The following is a 5,885-nucleotide window of genomic DNA, read 5'->3' as shown; positions in this document are numbered from 1 at the left end:
GTCACAGGGCACCGTGGAAGTGCATTTAACCAGAAAGTTTACGCCTCCTTTTTTACCGTGACGCGAAAATATGTCCAAAGCTCGATTGAACCTGGATCTCCTGCTTATAAAGCAAGCGCTCTAACCACTGCGCCACGGTCGCACAAAACTTATTACCTTTTTCTAATTAAAAATAATAGTATCAAAAACGCATTTTTTGTGTATTTGTTTGAATTTACACATTTTTTTCCCACTTAATTAGATAAATTTTTGCTTGTTACCTAATAATTGGAAATGAAAGATTTTGTCCCGGAATCCCGGTAAATGAAATTTTACAGGAAATGAGAAGCCGTAATGTGGAATCAATGTGACTTTTGTTCTCAATTTTATAAAATTTTTGGTGATTAGGGAGTTATTCATTTGGTTTTTTATCAAAATGGCTTATCTTTTTGAAGAATTCTTATTGGGTTTGTTTTGCCAAGACGATGAAATCAACAGTATTTGTTAAATTTGTTTTATGATTTGAGAATCTATTCAGCTAAATAGGAAAACACTTCCAAAACATTATTTGATCTTGATATCACATTGTTGATATAGGCTGTTATACCGTTATAACTTTATTTTCAAGATTTTCTCATGTTTTATAGTTTATTCTTTTTTGTGTTAAAGTTGAATTCTATTTTAGTTAATATAAAATTTATTATTAAAAAATAATTTTTTGTAATGCTTGTAATGAAAATGTTCTTGAATTTTTTCACAAATGAAATGAAATTTTCTTAAATAAATATTTATGAAAATTGATTGATAGTAATGAAGGAGTGTAACAATTAGTTATTACATAAAAAGTTTTATTTTTTTAGGCGATTTAGCAGTAGAGCTTAAAAGAGAAATCGAAAAAAATCGAAAGAGAAATCGAGTTTACTAAAAAATAGTATTACACTCTTATTTTTCTGACAATATTTTTTTTAAACATTTTGAACTCTTGTTTTATAGAAATCACCTTTTTCCTTGCTGAGATACTAACATTGCTGAGATACTATCATAGCTACATTGTTTCTTATCCACAATATCGATCTTTATGAAAATTTTATTTTATCTAAAGTAGTTATATTTGCTGACAACTCAACTTTATAAACTTGTCTTGACAAATGATCTTCACTTTTTGATTTATTTGAACAAGCAGCAGATTTTTTATCTGATCTCTCTTCTGTAACAGCCTAAGACTTGCAGTGGTTTATGGATTTATATTCTGGACTTGAAATCCACAATTTTCGTTCGGCAACAAAATTTATTTATTTACTGCAAAGAAATGTTGCAATAATGTTGGCATTCCTATATTGATGAATATTAACTCTCTTACTCTCAGATAAAGTCTTAAAGCACGTTGTAAATGTAACTAAACCAACTTTATCTGCCAAGCTTGAGCCACTCTCCCATTGCTGTAAGGTTGCATTTCATTCTTTTTTCTACAAGTACTATCATAGTTAAATGAGCTATCATCTTTAATATGCTAAACCTAAACTCATCCTTACTTCGCTTTTTATTTAAAAAGTTTTATTTAACAATCCTTTTACTGTATCTGTCCCTTCATGCTATAAAAACTTTTAATTATGCAGTTCTTTTCCTTGTACATCAAAAAAACCTCATAACTCTTACCCATCTTCATGTTTTCCTTTTTTATAAAACCTGCAACATTTTAAGTCTTCAGTTTACTGTTTCCTAGTATTTTAACTTAATCTCTATTTAAAGTAAATCATAACTTATTAGTTGTCGCTTGCAATTTTGTTGGAAGTAAATTAGAGTTTGAAAATATATAAATATATGCCAGTATTTAATAAATAGTAGGTGTAAACATAAAATTATAAAATGTAAAGTATAAACAAAATTTTTTCTGACCCCGGCTATTAACCCCTGCTAAATCTTATAACTTTGCCGGGGCCGCGTTTGCAAAAAGTCTCATTTTTAGCCCCGGGCATTTACTACTATCATTGCTGAGATCTAATCTAAGCAATAGTTTTAATAAGATGATAAATTTAAATATTTAATCTTGATTAAATTTTTGGTTTAGGCATTAAAAATAATTTTGAAATCAATGTTGATGATATTGACTTTAAAAAGTCTAATAGCTCAGAGGGTATAGAGTATTTTTATTTATACACTTTATATACAGTTGATATTTGTTGTTATTTTGATTTTTTTTGCAATTTGCACAACATTGTGCAAGCAAGTTTAACACGTTTAAAATCAATATTATGAAAATTAACATGATTAAATGCATGTTGCATGACTAACAATTGGTTATATTAAAAAATCATATTGGAATTATTTTCATTTATGAAAAAAATAAAATTAATTTCAATATGATTTTTTTGATACTGAAGTCTGTTAGCTTGTAATGTGATGCTGTCAAAGTGACTAAGTTCACCAACTTACCCTTATGCAAACTATCAATAAAATTTAAAAGCAGATTTTCCATAGTTCATTTTAATTTTATCTCGAAATTTAAACTGCAGTAGTAGATAAATTTTAGATTTTAAAGTATTTTATTACCTATTCTTAAAAACTGAAATTTTTTTTTTAATATATAACAACAATTTAATGCATATAGTAAAGAAAATATAACACAATATTCGAAATTTTTCAATTAAAATAAAGAAAATACTACAGCAACAACAAACTTTTCTATTTTTCTTTCTAAAATTTTGTTTAATGATACTTTTCAAAATTTACTAACAACATCTTTAAAACTACAACAGACAGCAACCTTAGTTTATAAAAATAAAAATTTACTAAAAAAAAAAAAAAAACATTTTCTGAAAAAAAAACCCAATTTCTTTTCAATTTTTTTCTTGTTTTTAAGTTCATAAGTTATTTACTTCTTTATTTGTTTACAGTTTTTATAATATAAATTTATGAGCCAGCTGTTATTTCTTATATATTTTTTTGTTAAATATTGTTTGATATCTTCAGTTTTTTAGCATATCCTTAGGCAAGTTTAGTAAGCTGTGACTTTTATTTCAACACACAGGATACACTTTTTTCAACACGTTTGTAATGAATTTCTTACTTATACTCTGAATTTACATTCTTTAAGATTCTAGAATTTTTACTTTAGATTATTTATAGTTTCTTTATTTCTATACTAAAGTTTTTTCAGTGGCTCCCATATGAACTTTTACATGAACTTTTTACTAAAGTTTAAATTTTAAGATAAAATTAAATAGAACCTTATAATTTACTTGTGCATTGTTTGCTGGTGATACAACCATTTATTCTTGTCTTGATAAGAAGCCAATCCTCTCTGATTGCTTGGAGGGGCCATTTGAGCTTCTTCTAAGTATCTTCTACTACAGAATGATAAAACTCACTTTTATTAAACTCAACTCAGATAAAACTCTTTTTTTTTTCTTTCAGTTAATCATTATCACAACAATTCTATTCTTTACCTCTACAAATCTGTCCTTGTATGGAATAATGATGTCATATTAGGTGCGGATCTTCGAATGATGCATTTTCTCTTTTAGACAAGGTGCAAAAATGCAGTGTTAACATAGTTAAACCTGCTCTTGCAGCCACCTTTCAACGATTATTACAGCATCGTAATGTTTCTTCTCTTTCTATAAATTTTGTAGTTGCTGCTCTAAGAGCTAGCGTCTCTTTTGCCATCTACTAAAATTTGTTCTCTTGTTACCCGTCATTCAATTAAGTCTCATCTTTTTACTGCAACTGTTCCAAAGTACTCCAAAAATTCTTAATTGCCTAGTTTTAACTTCGAACAACAGTTTATTTGAATTTGCTCCCTTTATCTTGTTTTCCAAATATTCTTAATCGTTTGGTTTTTAACCTCAAACAACAGTTCATGGGAATTTGCTCCCTTTATTTTGCTTTCCTGATATAATCTTTTTACAAACTTTATCTTTTTGTAAAGGAAGATAATAAAATTGCTATCTTGCTTTACAAACTTTATCTTTTCTCTTCCAGTAATATTCAACTTCAATAGTGGTTGCTTGCAGCTTTGTTAGAAGTAAAGGTGTTAAAAAAAAATTAACTTATCATGTTTATTAAGTTTTTTGTTGAAACACATGAGAGCCTATAAAATAAAAGCACAAATTTCAAAGTTTTTTTTAGTTAAAAAAATTGAAAGTTTTGTTTAATAAAGGAAGATAATGTGTTGGTTATAATTACTATTTTTTTCAGTCAAGCACACTATAAAGGAAAGCAGTATTAAAATTTAACTGCTCGAAAAAATGATTAGGGTTGAAAAAAAAGCTGAGGAAAACTCATTTTAAGATTGAAATTTTAATTTTTTGATTAGGGTAGGGTGGGGTTATGTGGGTCTACTGGGTAATCTGGGTCTAATTTATATTTATCGGTTATATTGATAATGACTTTAGACTTTTACCACTTTGGTATAACATATTCGGCTAATTTGTTTTAAAATATAACCAAGCTACTACTGTTAGAAACGGCACTTTTTTAAACTTCAGAGAAAATATATTCAAATAAGGCATAAGCATATGAAAAATGATTATTTTGAAAGTTAAATTACTATATTTTAAGGATAGTATACCTTTAAAACACTAATGCACATGGTTTTTTTAAAATTTGAAATATAACCAGGTGGGGTAAAGTGGGTCTATGTATGTAAAATATTATGATATATAATTATATTATCGAAGTTGTTGTTAGTAGTAATATAAACCTATTAGTTTCATCAGACCTAACTATTTTCGTGTTAATAATTTTTTAGAACTATTAAACACTTATGTTTGAAGTTTATATCTTTGAAATTAATATTAAGAAACATTTGTATTTATTTGTATGAAACAACATGTTCACTTAGGTCAAATAATATATTTTATAAGACCTATTTGGTGTTAAAAATATTTTTTTGTGATATGTTATGATTTATGCTAGTTTATTTCGCTAAAAATTTAACAAATTTTTCACAAATATTACTTTAGAAAGTATTTTAAAAATGCCAAGATGTTACAATAAAAAAAATAAAACCTAAGTACAATGCTGATAGTTTGGAAAGAGCAATTATGTTAGTATGTGAGCAAAAAAAGACTACTTATCATGCTTCTAAAGAATGTTCTATTCCTAGAGGAACATTGAGACGAATAATAAAACACTGCGAATTTAATACAGACAAACGTGAAGGTCAAAAAAGTGATAACGAAACTATGAATGAAGCTGCAGCGATAAGATATGGTCTTTCATTAGATTCTCTTGACATTTGTAATTTAGTCGCTTAATTTTGCACAACAATGAGGATGTAAGCTCCTTTTAAAAATGGAATCCCTGAGAAAGATTGGATAATATCTTTTAGGAAGCATCATGTTGATAAACTTCGATTACGTAAACCTGAAATACTTACATTTTCAAGAGCTAAAAGTTTAACACGTAAAGTTGTAGATAAATTTTTTACTATTCTATCTGATGTATTTCATAATAATAACATTGTACCAAGCACTATATACAACCTTGACGAGACTGGACTCTCCACAAATCACTTAACGAAGAGAGTATTTGTACATACAAAAAGCAAAGATGCTTATGAACTGGCTGCTTATTCTGGTAAAGCTATGTACTCTGCGTTGTTCTGTGTGTCTGCAGATGGAAGATATCTTTCACCATTTGTTTTTTTTAAGATAGAAGGCTATCTGTATTCTAAATGAATAGAAAATTGACCTCCAGGATGTGCTTTTGGGGCAACACCAAGTGGATGGAAGACTTTCTATCTAAAAACTGGTATTTTACTTAATTTTATAACTTCCATTTTTTTCTTTGAACTTTGTTTTCTTTCCCTTTTTATATTAATAAAACACAAGACAAAAATATTGATAAAATAGCTTTTACAGAATTACTAAAAACAATTGTGTCAGAAACTCTCTCCAGCTATA

This window comes from Hydra vulgaris, chromosome 13, assembly GCF_038396675.1.
Source record: "Hydra vulgaris chromosome 13, alternate assembly HydraT2T_AEP".
Taxonomy (NCBI): domain Eukaryota; kingdom Metazoa; phylum Cnidaria; class Hydrozoa; order Anthoathecata; family Hydridae; genus Hydra; species Hydra vulgaris.
This window is presented reverse-complemented; position numbering follows the sequence as displayed.